Source organism: Rhineura floridana, chromosome 16 (genome assembly GCF_030035675.1).
Source record: "Rhineura floridana isolate rRhiFlo1 chromosome 16, rRhiFlo1.hap2, whole genome shotgun sequence".
Taxonomy (NCBI): Eukaryota; Metazoa; Chordata; class Lepidosauria; order Squamata; family Rhineuridae; genus Rhineura; species Rhineura floridana.
The window spans coordinates 4,258,057-4,271,181 of NC_084495.1; the positions used below are offsets into that span (position 1 = coordinate 4,258,057).

Below are 13,125 nucleotides of genomic sequence, written 5' to 3' on the forward strand. Positions count from 1 at the left end.
ATTTTGGAGAGCTGGAGTGAAAGGGGGTCCTGGGTTTGCCCTTGCCCCATTTCCCACCTGCCTGCTACAGCTGGTGCCCCCCCCCAGCTGCTGGAAGTTATGTTTCATTTTGGCTAAATTAGTTTTCTAAGCCTTATTAACGAAATACGCTGTTATTGTCAGTGCAAGAGGCAGACTCCTGTTTGCAGGCTGCCACTGTTGTTGCCACCAGTGGGGAGTGGGGAAGGGTGGAGGAGCCACAGGAAAGCAATCTGAAAGCAATTTTAGGGAAGGCTTGGGGGGTGGATGAGTCCAGCTAATTGGCCAGGTTATCAGAAGCAGAAAAGAAAAAGAGGGATATTAAGGCTGCCTTCCCCAACCTGGTGCTCTCCAGAAATTTTAGACTATCATAACTCCCATCAGCCCTGGCTAGCACAGCTATGCTGACTGGGACTGACAGCAGTTGTAGTCCAACAACATATGGAGGGCACCTGGCTGGGGAAGGTTGTGCTAAAGGGGAGGTGGTGGAGGAGAGTGAGGAAGAGGAAGAAAGCACAGCAAGCACAGGCACAGAAGGAGTGGAAGGAAATGAAAAGGAAGCCAGGTTGCCAAAAAAATTTCCTGACTGGTCTCCTGTGTTGTGTGTTAAGACTTCAGTCTGAATGCACAGAATCCAGCAGTTGCACCAAACCCTGGCCTGGACATGAAGGGATGGTTCAGGAGGAACTTCATTTGTGTTGAATGGAGGTATGTCATTCAGTCCTTAAAACCCAAGAGCCCTGTTAGAAAAGAAAGCTGGCAACCCTCATGTGATGGGGGGGTCATTGAAACATCACTTGGAAAGGCCTCCAATATGAGGCCAAAGTACAGCTTACCTGGAGTGACATGGGTGCCCACTCCTCTGTGGCTTTTCCTGTGTCATTACAAGAGTACATAAAGCTTCTCCTGTTCATTTTGACCAGCTACACTTAAATGATTAGTACTGTTATGGGTTTGGGGGTTGAGATACATGATGTCTTTGGGTCCCCTTCAAGCCTGTAATCTTGAATCTGGAAGGGGCATCTGCAGTGGAGGAAACCCACTCCACTGGTCAGACTAGTTTCCTTTGTTAATCTAACAGTTTAAGTCAGCCTGTGAGTTAATAGACTTGTTGAGTGGTCAATCTGCATATCCAAAGAGATGTGGACAAGAGAGATCTTGTTGCTACTGGAACTCTTTTCAGGGGAGGGCCCCTTCCCCCACCCTGTGCTGGAGCCAAGGAGAGGCTTGTGTTTTTAGTCTAGTCTGGAGAACCTGGGAACTAGGGAGACACACAGAGGGGCCTGCTCTGTGCACCCTGGCTTTGGGGTGCCTCTCTACAGGCCTGGTGGAAAAGCAAGATATGATGGACTGCTAAAGCTGAGAACCTCTCAATTTTAAGATCAGATTGCGAAGATGTGTAAATAAACCACATATCCTATAAGATACCACAATCTCCGCTGACCTTCTTTCCAAGGAAACCAAACCCTAGATAAGCACAGGAATGCCTGGAGGTCTTGCACCGCTCGGAGATTGGGGTGGCGCACAACAGTATGTAATATGCAAATGAATGCTCCCTGCCCCTTTTGAAAGGTTGTAGCTGGTGTATGGGGTGCAAATGCAGTGGGACCACTTGGGCCAAAGCCTAATATTTTCATCAAAAGGCGTGAGAACAGCCAGGGGGCAGCAGCAGCAACTATGCCAACCTCTGCCCATTGAAGCGGCTGTGGTGGTGGGAGTGTGAGATTAAGTGATGGAAGCAGAGTTCCTCCCTGTGCCATTAACTGTAGCATGGCCTGCAGAAACTGATCTCCCAGGTGGGTTTCGCCCTTTCCTTGCAGCACTTCTTTGTGTGAACACAGCTGAGTATGTCACCCAATACAAAGGTATTGTGGGACGCACCAGCCGTATGAACAGAGCTGATTCTCTTAGAGTGCCGATTCATATCCAGTGGAAGACTGCTAGGGAAGGAACGCCAGTGAAGCCAAATCACAGAGAATTGATTAATAATTAGTAGGCAATTAGTTATCTCTTGCAAATAAGAAAGAGAGGCTGAGAGGTCTGTCCCCAGAGCATCCTGGACAGCATCCCTTGAGTGCCCCCCCTGCCATCCCCAGCCCACACAGTAATATGCCTACTCTTCTGTCTTTTTGCAGCTGCGCTGATATCTCCAGGTATCTGAAGACGGAAAGTACCACTGTTTTATTACCTATTTATAGGTAATAAAATAGCTATTTATTACCATCCATTTATAATCAGTTTCTTAAGGAGAAATGACATCCTGTGGACAAGAAGAAAAATGTGCCAAAGGAGCAGGCTAAAAAAAGAAAAGGCAATTAGAGGAAGAGTGTGTGTGTGTGTGTGTGTGTGTGTGTGTGTGTGTGTGTGTGTGTGTGTGTGTGTGTGTGTGTGCGGTTTAGTGACTAGCTCTGTGGATGTCTGGGTGGAGAGAGGGGGAGAGATATTGGCTCCATTGCCCTACATATTCCCCATAAACAAGGGTGTAGTCGTGCAGGGTCCCAGGGTGTCTTAGACCCTTTACTTTTTTGGGAGCAGGGTCCCTATGTCTCCAGCATCCTACAAGCCAATCAGCATGAAAGGGGAGTGTGTTAGCCACCGTGAAGATTGTTCTAACGTGCTTCCTTGTCTTTTCCTGATGATTGGAGGGAATCAAAGTGAAAGGAGGTGAGTTAAACACTGAGAAGACTCTTCTCGGTAGCTAACACTCTCCTCTTTCATGCTTATTGGTTCCTGGACGTTAACAAAGATCTCATTCTCAACCTGACAGCAAAAAAGTGGGGAGGGGGCATGGCTGTGATTAACATGAAGGGACCCTGTACTTCTGAATTTCCCACTCCACTACTGCCCATAAACAGGCAAGGTTGAGGTAATGTAAATAAAATGATGACACTTTATTTGAATACTATTGGACACACCCTAATTCTCTGAGCATGTTCTTAAGTTTCGGGGGTGCAGCACTTACCAAGATTTGGCTTCTTTTGAAGGAGGTCACTGGATGACTACTATTGGACACACACTGGATATGTATTGGCATTTTGTAACATTTGCATCTATGTATAAATATAAGGTTGAGCAAGCGGAGGCTCAGCTATTAGTCCAAAATCCAACCACTCCCATGTCAGATCTAGAAGCAGACAGCAAGTGCCCCAAAAAGCAGTAGGCTTTTCAGAGCCCCAAACCCCACACTCTCTTCTCAGTCTGCCTTAAAACTGCAGCCCACTGTTCTTTTCCACAAACACTTGGACAATCACATTCCTTCGTTCTGTGTACATACGTGTGTACGTGTGTGTGTGTGTGTGTGTGTGTGTGTGTGTGTGTGTGTGTGTGTGTGTGTGAGAGAGAGAGAGAGAGAGAGAGAGAGAGAGAGAGAGAGAGAGAGAGAGATTTCCCCTTGCTGGCCATTTAGAAGACTGGCTATTGGGACCACTCAGCCAAATTTAGTTCCAATAGCAACACATTGCCCCTAGTTTCCCTAACAATAAGGAGAGACTTGCCAGGACTATCACCGAACCACCAAGGTGGAGGTTATCCATTCCACCCCTCAGCTCACAGCAATATCATTAGTTTATAATAATTTTCTTTAGATTGATTTCCCACCACACTACCTCCATCAGCTGAGAGCAGGTCATAATATTCCCCATTATCCCCACAACAGCCTTGTAAACCCAGATCTCCCTGGTTCTAATCTGGCACCAGCTTGATGTGTGATGTAAACATGTGGGAAAGGAGAAAGGGGTTACTCCTGCCTGTCCCAATCCCCAAATACCACATGTTTATACAACTTGCATATGTGTAGGCTCTCTCTGTGGGATCAGGAATCCTTTGCCTCGGTCACAGTAGTGTAGTGGCAAATTCAGAAGTGCAGGGACCCTTCATAATAGTCACAGCAATGCCCTCTTCCCCCTTGTGTTGCTGCTGGGTTGAGAATGAACTCCTTGTTCATGACTTCTCCCACAACAACTGATGTCTTTAGGAGCCAATAAGCATGAAAAGAGAGAGTGTTAGCTACTGAGAAGAGTCTTCTTAGTGGCTGACTCCCTTTCACTGTGTTTGGCTCCAATCAGCAGAAAGGGCAAGGACTCTTCTCAGTGGCTAACACGCTCCCCTTCCATGCTGATTGGCTCATAGGATGCTGGAGATATTGGGACCCTGCTCCCAAAAAAGTAAGGGGTCTAAGGCCACCACCCCCAAGACCCCAGATAATTGTCGCATGTACAATTGTACATAATATTGTCTCTGTTTGGTTGAATGCACAGAGGTTTGGAGCAAGGCCAGCAGGCACAATCCTATACCAGACAAGGCTCAGATGTGAGATCAATGAAATGAGCTACAATGGGACTAATCTTATCTCATTTGTTGATCAGGTAACCTCCCTGGTAGACTGTGGGAATGCTGTAGATATAATACATCTTGACTTCAGCAAAGCTTTTGACAAAGTGCTCCATGATATTCTGATTAGCAAGCTAGATAAATGTGGGCTGGATGGAACAACTATCAGGTGAATCCACAATTGGCTACACAATCGTACTTAGGGTTCCTTCTCAAACTGGGGGGAGGTAATGAGCAGGGTACCACAGGGCTCAGTCCTAGGCCCAATGCTCTTCAACATTTTTATTAATGATTTGGATGAGGAGGTGCAGCAAATGCTTACCAAATTTTCAGATCTACAAACTCAAAGTGATCTTCATAGACTGGAGCATTAGGCTGAAAACAACAGAATTAAATTTAACAGGTATAAGTGCAAAGTTCTACACCTAGGAAAAATAAACCAAATGCACAGTTGTAAGATGGGGGATACTTGGCTCAGCAATACTACATGTGAGAAGGATCTTGGGATCGTTGTTGATCATAAGCTGAATATGAGCCAACAGTGTGATGTGGCTGCAAAAAAGGCAAATGCTATTTTAGGCTGCATTAATAGAAGTATAGTTTCCAAACTGCACAGAGTACTAGTTCCCCTTCGGTCGGCACTGGTTAGGCCTCATCTTGAGTACTGCATCCATTTATGGACACAGCACTTTAAGAAGAATGCAGTCAAACTGGAACAGCTGCAGAGGAGGGCAACAAGGATGATTAGGGGACTGGAAACAAAGCAATGCTTAGCCTGGAGAAGAGAAAACTGGAGACAGGATAGCACTCTTCAAGTACTTGAAAGGTTGTCCCACAGAGAAGGGTTAGGATCTCTTCTCAATCATCCCAGAGTGCAGGACTCGGAATAATGGACTCAAGTTGCAGGAAGCCAGATTTCAGCCGAACATCAGGGAAAACTTCCTAACTGTTAGAGCAGTACAACAGTGGAACCAATGGCCTAGGGAGGTGGTGGGCTCTCCAACACTGGAGGCATTTAGGGGGCAGCTGGACAGCCACCTGTTAGGGATGCTTTAAACTGGATTCTTGCAATGAGCAGGGGGCTGGACTCAATGGCCTTATAGGCCCCCTCCAACTCTACTGTTCTATGACTCTGTGTGTTCTGGTCAGGTCATGTGGAACCTTCTGCCTCCAGGAGACTGTGCTTAGACCTGGAATTTCTCTCTCACTTTTTCTCTCCCCTTCCCCATGCCCCCGGCCAGCGCTCTTTGCAACCCAGAGCACACATTGAGTGCTTATAGGCATGTCTGAGAAAAGGCTAGCCAGAAATAAGAGAATATCTTTTTTCTCCAAATAAAAGCTCTCTGGAAGGATCTGAGTAGCAAATATGATTACAGCAGCCATGAGAAAATTTTCCTTCAAAGAATGGGAATAAAGGGATTAGGACACATGATGGAGCCAACCGCGTTGGCTGGAGGGACTCATTTGCTGTCGGTGTTTTGCTTTTCAGCAAATCCTGAGACATCTTCAGCATTTCTTAGATGCAGCGTTTGCGCCAATGTCATGTGAAAGGAAGCCAGCATGTTTTCTTAAACCCCATGAATCCTGAAACGAGGGTCAGAAATTCCTGCAAGATTTGCAACATCTTCACCAAAAGTCTATTAGCACTGAGAGCTTGTGACTGCCAACAATTGCATCATGAAGCCAAAATGTAACCACAAAAGAAACTGCGCTGATTAAGAAAAATGTTGCTTCTCCCAGGCGCTTCAGGAGAAAAGGTCCACATGTGTCTTTGTGTGGTCTTGCTCTTCCACAGATTGACACCATCTCAAAGCTGCCCTTGGCCCCAGGATTTCAGGTGACTAATGCCAACTTGGGTGGAATTTGCCTAGTTTTGATAAATTATCATTATTTACAAAGTTAAAGGTGCAATTAACAACCGGATCCTGCAGGATACAAAAGGGCCTGGAAACCCCAGACCTTGTTGCTCTTGGATACTCTCCAAGCCTCTGCTGAGCTGCCAGATCACATTCTGAAGATGCGGGGGGATCTTCAAGGGCAACGGCATCTGTGGGATGCAGAAGGAGATTGTGCATGGCCTCATCAGCTGTGCTCAGAGATTTTCAGCCTCAGCAACTCCACATCTGAGTCCCCCCCCCCCGACAAGTATAACTAAGGCCACGTGTGGATGGGTGTGGGAACACTGGAATGTCTCCAGCTTGCACGCTCCCCACTATCATATTGTGCCTGGAGGAGAGGAATGTGTCCTGTACACACAGTCCTGTTTGTGCAACTGGGTGCATGGAGACAGAGCAGGGCTGCCTGGCATGCATGGATTAGTCCCTGATCACATGAAACAATAGGCCTGGTGGGTGCATGTGTGTTGGGGGTAGGTCAAGAATCTGAGGCTTGTTTCTGAGGCCCCCAATGTGTCAAAAGTGCCATCTGAAGGCTGAAGATTCAGCAGGAGGAACCCAGGGACCTCCTTGCCCACCGTTTCCCAAACAGCTGACAGCTGACCCTTGCTGAAGGACCCCGAAGGGCAATGCATGGAGCAGGAGTGGGAAACCTCAGGCTGGGGGCTGAATGTGGGCCTCTAGACCTCTCTGTCTGGTCCTTGGGACTCACCACAGCCTCTCCTTCCAGGCCACACCTCTCACTGCTTGGGCTTCACACACCCCTACAGTGTGTTTTTGTCTGGCTGGGAGGTGGCCTGATTTTGTCTCTTGCTTGCCTTGATGGAGGGCAGAGAGAGGTGTGCGAGTCTGTCTGTGGAGAAACTGGCCTGTCGAACAAAGGTAAACATTTGCATCCATTGCTCTGCCTACTTGAGGGACCGCTTAAGCCCATATGTACCTGCCTGTGATTTAAGTTCAGTTGCCTCTGGTCGCCTCTGCGTGCCTGGAATGGAAGATGTCAGACTGGCAGGCATATGGGAGAGGGCCTTTTCAGCTGTGGCCCCTAAGCTCTGGAATGCCCTACTGCAAGAAGCCCACTCTGCTCCCTCCCTGATGGCATTCCAGAGACTTCTGAAAACCATCTTGTTCCGGACAGCCTCTGGGAGGTACTGAAGGTGGAGCCTGAAACTAGTTTTATGCCCCCCTTTTTAGTTTTTTACCTCTTTAGTCCCTTTTTATACCACTCCCCTAGATTTTTAACTGTATTTTACATATTTTATCTATTTTATTTGTGTGTGTGTGTGTGTGTGTGTGTGTGTTTATTGTGTTTAATTTTATTGTGTATGATTTTATTGTGAGCCATCCTGAGTGCCTGGTTGTAGGGTAGAAGGCATAGGAGGCTGGGCCCAATGTCCTGTAGGACCCTGCAGAGTTGCGTAGCGGAACAGAGAGTATTGAGCGAGCTTGTGTGTGTGTGTGTTTGAATCTTTGCTAAGATTGTACCTTCCCTGCAAATTAGTCAGACAGAGGCTTTAAGCTTTAAAATAAGAAATAACTACTTTATTCTGGAAGTACATGTTTGGTAGGAAAGAGTCCAATACCTAGCTAACTAGCTAAGCTGAAGCAACGAGCACTGAGCCCAGTACTCGCCCTCATGCTGGATGAGAGAGGGAGAGACAAAGGAAAGATGTCTGCTCCCCTCTCGAGAAAGAAGAAGACTGGGGAGGAGGGGAGGAACTGGGATCAACATCCTTTGCATATCAGTCTAGCAGGAAGGAAGAGACAGCAGGAGATCAAAGGACAGGTATAGCTTAGCAACCAAGAAGGTCTCCTCTCTAGCTACCCTTTTTAACCCCATGCAGCCTCAACCCACAAGTTGGAGTTGAACCTCGTACATTCCAACAGAAGGGTGGGATAGAAATGCTGGTTTTGATGTGACTAGTGTCCCCACAGCCTGAGTCATTGATCTGGGCAAGATTCTGGATTGAAAAGAGGTCCAGAATCTCAGAGTCCAGAGGTCAGTCTCCTGCAAAGAGGACCTGCCTTGTTTGGGCTCGTGTGAGCCTTCAGTTATTGATTTCTCTTTCTGATTCTTTCTTGCAGCACAAAATGGATCTTGCACTCCATCCCCATCGCTGAATGTAGCCTGAGTTAACAACAAACAACAACAGTCATAAACCAGCAGCAAGGAAACTGGTATATATTATGCAAATTAAGAATCCTTGTACATTTCCCCCCTTATTTTGGATAATTTGTTCTGCTGCTGTTAGTTGTAGGGAGGGTCAAAGCAACATGTAGAACCCCGACTGAAGCCTCTCAGCCCCAACTAGAATTTTTATTCTGGCTTCTGGGATTTCAGCGTCTTTGATTAGATGGGCTAGAAAGAAAGAAAGAAAGAAAGAAAGAAAGAAAGAAAGAAAGAAAGAAAGAAAAAGAAATTGTGTCTCTTTCCTGACCCAGTTTGGAGAATGAGCCGTTGTGCCTTCAGGAATGCCAAATCCTCCCTATTCCAACAGCAGTCACAGCTTCCAGGGAAATGAAATGAAACGTCTTCCAGAGAGACCTTAGTACTGTTGTCTCCTGGATTCCCATGCATCCTGGGAATAACGGAGGAGACATTGCAGTGGGCGTTTAATTGCAAATCTTTATCCGGAAGAGGCCAACCTTTCCGTGTTCAGCAGCTGCTGTACAATTATCCTAATGAACTCCCCAGGCCTTTCCCAGCAATGGGGCCACTTTCCAAAGGGTCACTGTTCCCTGAGACTTTAAAGCTGCTTTTGTTGATGGCTGAAGAGTGCTTTAAGATCCCATTCAAGAGGGAATTAAATTAATTAACGAGAGGTAGCCTTTCCCACCTATGATATGTTTTTCCTTTCAGAATCATTCACCTCAGACTGAGAGCATTCCAGTCAAACCAAGCAAACCCTCTTTTCTGATTCCTGTTTTTTCCTTCTCCACAGCATGAGCTGACCTGGTTCTGGCTATCTGCAGGTCCAAAGCTGACACTCCCAGCTCTGCAGTGCTGCTAGTGAACAGGTCCTATGGCTGACCCCGAGCTTGCAGAAGCTACTTGCACCGTGTAAGCGCATCTGATCTGACTAACCTGCCTGCACTTACAGCACACACATCCTGTTGTTTTCCTCCAGAGTCAACAGGAGGGCAGGTGAGGTGCCCCATTGCTTTGCACAGTTTGGGCTCAGTGGATTTCCTTACTCCTTTAACTTTTGCAAAGGCCATTTGTTGGTTGAAGCAATGTTCAGGTTTTGATTTTTGTACTTAGATTTTTTAATATTGCTTTAATATCATTTTAAATAACTTTTAAATCTATGTTATGGATATATTCACAGCTGAGTCTCTGCTTTTGTGACAGTTGGTTTTGTGGCACAGGTTTGCTCTCCCCGACCTGTCCCTTTGTGATTGCTCGGTCTCCCCAGTCCCCCAACATCTCTAAGAGGAGGAGTCCCACCCAAGAGCTGAGGAAAGGCACCTGGGTGACCCGTCTCCAGCCTATCTCCTCCTGGGTGGCCCATCTCTTGCTCGTTGCCACCTTGACAGTTCAGCCCCTGGCCCTTGGGCATTCTGGTTACATGCCTTTCCTTGTCATTGGCTGGACAATGCCAGCTGTCAGTCAAGACCCACCTGGGTCAAAACTCTTAAAAGTGGGCTAATGACTCATAGAGCGCTTGGTCCCTCAACTGACCATCTGCAATGGGAAGACAATTTGCATGTAGTTACTGTTAATTAGGGGATCCAGCCAAGGCCCACACACATCATGCCAATTTCTGATTATATTTGCAATTAAAGCAGCTTAAAGTAACTTAAAAAGTAACTTTAAGCAATGTGATTCATATATTTGCATAAGCTAATTAGTGATGATATGAACTAACAATAAACTAATTAAAATATGAACTAGTAGCATTGACAAGATGATTAAAAATAGCTTTGACAAAGCAAAAACTGTATTTGTATTCCTCTTAACTCTCACCGGCCCATCTAGTTTTATATTGGTTCTACATTTCTTAATCCAAGACACCATCCTCATCCAAGGCGAGAGGGTTGGCCTGCCGTCTTCAGCTTGGGCAAAGCACAGCAGAGCTGGGAGCAGCAAGAAAGGTGGAAAAGCAACACAAAGACAATTGCTCACCCCAAAAAGAACGAACTTGAAAAAACCTGAATCCTCCTTTTCAGCAACCAGACCAGGACATAATTGACTTTCCCATTACATTTTGCATTAATTTGATGTTTATGTGGGTGGACCCCCCATTAATGCATACACTCTGAGTTACCATAATCTGTTTGGGGGGGGGAGTGGCCGTGTCATAAGGCCCCTTTGACACACTTCAGCATTTGCTGCAAAAAAATATGTGATGCTTTCACTTTTGCTTTGTCTTCACAAAACTCTACTTTACTGTTAACTCTTATCCAGATACTAAAGTTTCCTTTTCTGCTTCCTGGCAGCAGTGAAAAAGCAGTCAGAGGTCCAAGCAGCTTTCACTGACACAGTGAAATGGCACATTTTGTCCCGTCACGGCTGCAGCACTCTGTGCATTCACTTACCATAACTGCCATGTGAAAGCCATAGGCAAGGTCCGGATTAACAGCTCTAATGGGACAGACAGATTTGAACAAAAAGGTTCTTTTTGTTATTTTCTTGAAGCAACTCTCTGCCTCTTCCATTTGTCCTCTTTTTGTATTCTTAATGAACTTCATCAAATGTTGCTGTTGGGTCTCGGGTGCAGTTGTGCCCAAACTCTCAGGGTTATTCCAACCCATCACAACCTACTCACTTGATTCACGCTATACATGCAAAGAAAAGGAAGTGACTTTGGTCTCTGGAGAGGGGCAGGTCAGCTGGATGCTGTCTCCATTTCCCCTTGTAAATATCTGCCTTGGATCCCTGGAAAGCACTCCCGCTTGGCATCAGAGGGGGCATAAGGGGTGTCTTGGCAGCCCACTTGGTAGCCTCTGGCATGACTGGCCTACCCAGAGTGGCAGTTGTAGAAAGAAAGGAGTGAAAGGTCTTTCACTCCTCTACTGTTATAGGTATATTTTGCCCATGAAGTGTTTTTAGCTCTTTTGTGTTTTGGCTTTGTCTGGAGGACTGATTTTGGGATTCCGGTGATGTGTTGTATGCTTATGTTTAACTGATCTGCTTGTTTTCATAAGTGCCTTTTTTTGCTCCTTTGTGCAGGTGCTTCCAGATGGGGCCATTCTCTCACAACTGGGTAGTTTAGCACTGCTCCTTCTATAGGCGCAATTGGCCTGCAAGAGTCCAGACACACACTCCCGTCTTTTCAGTCATGGATACTCATTGCTATTCTGCTGCTTGCTGTTCATACCAGTGGGAGGAGGTTGGTAACGTATCGGGGTTGTTTGGTTGGCTGTTTGCCCCTGTCCTCAGTCATCCACCCTTGCCTTCTTGGGCTTGCACCCAAGCATTTCTGCCCTTTGTGCATGCACCTTTTTAAAAACAATTCCCAGGAAGAGCACAAGAGTTTAAAACTAAAACATTACCAACCCAGTTATCATGTGTCACAATGGCTGAATGGTCATATTAATTCTTTGGACACTGTCTTCTGTTGTATACCTGCACAGCTCTACTGTATTTTGACAGCCCTCTTTCAAATATAAATTGCATATAAAAATAGCGCAGCTATCTGGCGTTGCTTCACTGAACATAGGCGTACCTGAAATGTTCACCTTGCTCTACAGGCAAGACAAGAAGTTAGCGAGGACGGCGGGGAGTGATATACGCCCCAGGAGTGGAGAATCAGCAGTGGCTGGGAGATGTGAAAGGTGCTTGTGAAGGAGATGCTGAAAGCCTCTGACGGCAGCCTTGGCTTCCCCCTTTACCACCACCACCACTCCCTCCCCCCCTCCCTCCCTCTCTCTCTCTCTCTCTCTCTCTCCCCCCCCCTCTCTCTCTCTCTCTCTCACACACACACACACACCCTAAAGCTAGCAGGAAACTGTATTTAGTGTTATTTTAATATTTAAGAGTTAGACACAGGTGCGCATGTACATGCATCCATCCTTATGCAAAAACACACAGCAGATTCTATGGGCTTATGACCTATCCTGCATATGTGTACAAGGGTTTGCCTGGGTTTTATCAGGGATGGCAAACTGGTTTTTGTTTTCTGCTCTCACATATTAGAAATGTAGAAGCAGTTGCCGAGCATGGGATGGTGGAGAGAAGAGACCCTTTGACTACATGCTTCGCCATGGAGGTAAGGCACATGTCTGCCTAATGGGAGCCTTTGTAAGACCATCTCTTTTTCTTCTGAGCACCACTAAACTGTGCAGCTCCTAGAGATGGACAGTTGCGGGCTTCTGCTGAGTGTGAAAGGGAAGAGGAATGCAAAATGGCCTGCATCGTTTGTGAGAGCTTCCCTGCCTTTTTGTCTCTTGCTGGTGTAAGCTTTCTTCAAGCCTTTAAGAGAACCACATGCGTCACACACCCTCTGTGGATGCCTCTGGGAACCCTTCCGTGCTTTTTGCAGTGCTAGAAAATGAGGAAGAGAAAGCGGGGGAGGGGAATGTCTTCTCAATGAATTACGGAGCAGGGACTTTTCCACTTAGAATCTCTGCAGGCAATATAATCCCAGTAAAATGTGACGGCACTTTCATATCATTGGGAGACAAAATGCATTTTAATATGTATCTAATAGATTTCAGGTCTTTCTGTTATTACATTTGCTTTTCTTTGTTTATTTTATCTTATTTATTGAAATATTTATAAGGCGCACGTTTCATAAAAGTATATCAAGGCGGCATTACAACATACAAAAACATGACAGAATGAAAAACCAATAAAAACGTTGCCAAAAACAATAATAAAAGCATCCATAAGTATCGCACAGGTTGGGAAAGAAAATTCATATTAAAAGGCCTGTTTTTC

At 46.1% G+C, this 13,125-nt stretch overlaps 1 long non-coding RNA gene across 3 annotated transcripts; it reads left to right on the forward strand.

The window, feature by feature from the left end:
* Nucleotides 1–6,049: 6,049 nt before the first annotated feature.
* On the forward strand, nt 6,050–11,835 carry LOC133371343 (uncharacterized). 3 transcript variants are annotated; one of them, XR_009759304.1, is made up of 4 exons: nt 6,050–6,184; nt 8,328–8,420; nt 9,185–9,387; nt 11,416–11,835. It is a non-coding gene; the product is annotated as an uncharacterized LOC133371343 (long non-coding RNA). The 3 variants fall into 3 exon arrangements; XR_009759306.1 differs by lacking the exon at nt 6,050–6,184 and adding an exon at nt 7,042–7,124; XR_009759305.1 differs by lacking the exons at nt 6,050–6,184; nt 8,328–8,420 and adding an exon at nt 8,941–9,065.
* Nucleotides 11,836–13,125: the final 1,290 nt, after the last annotated feature.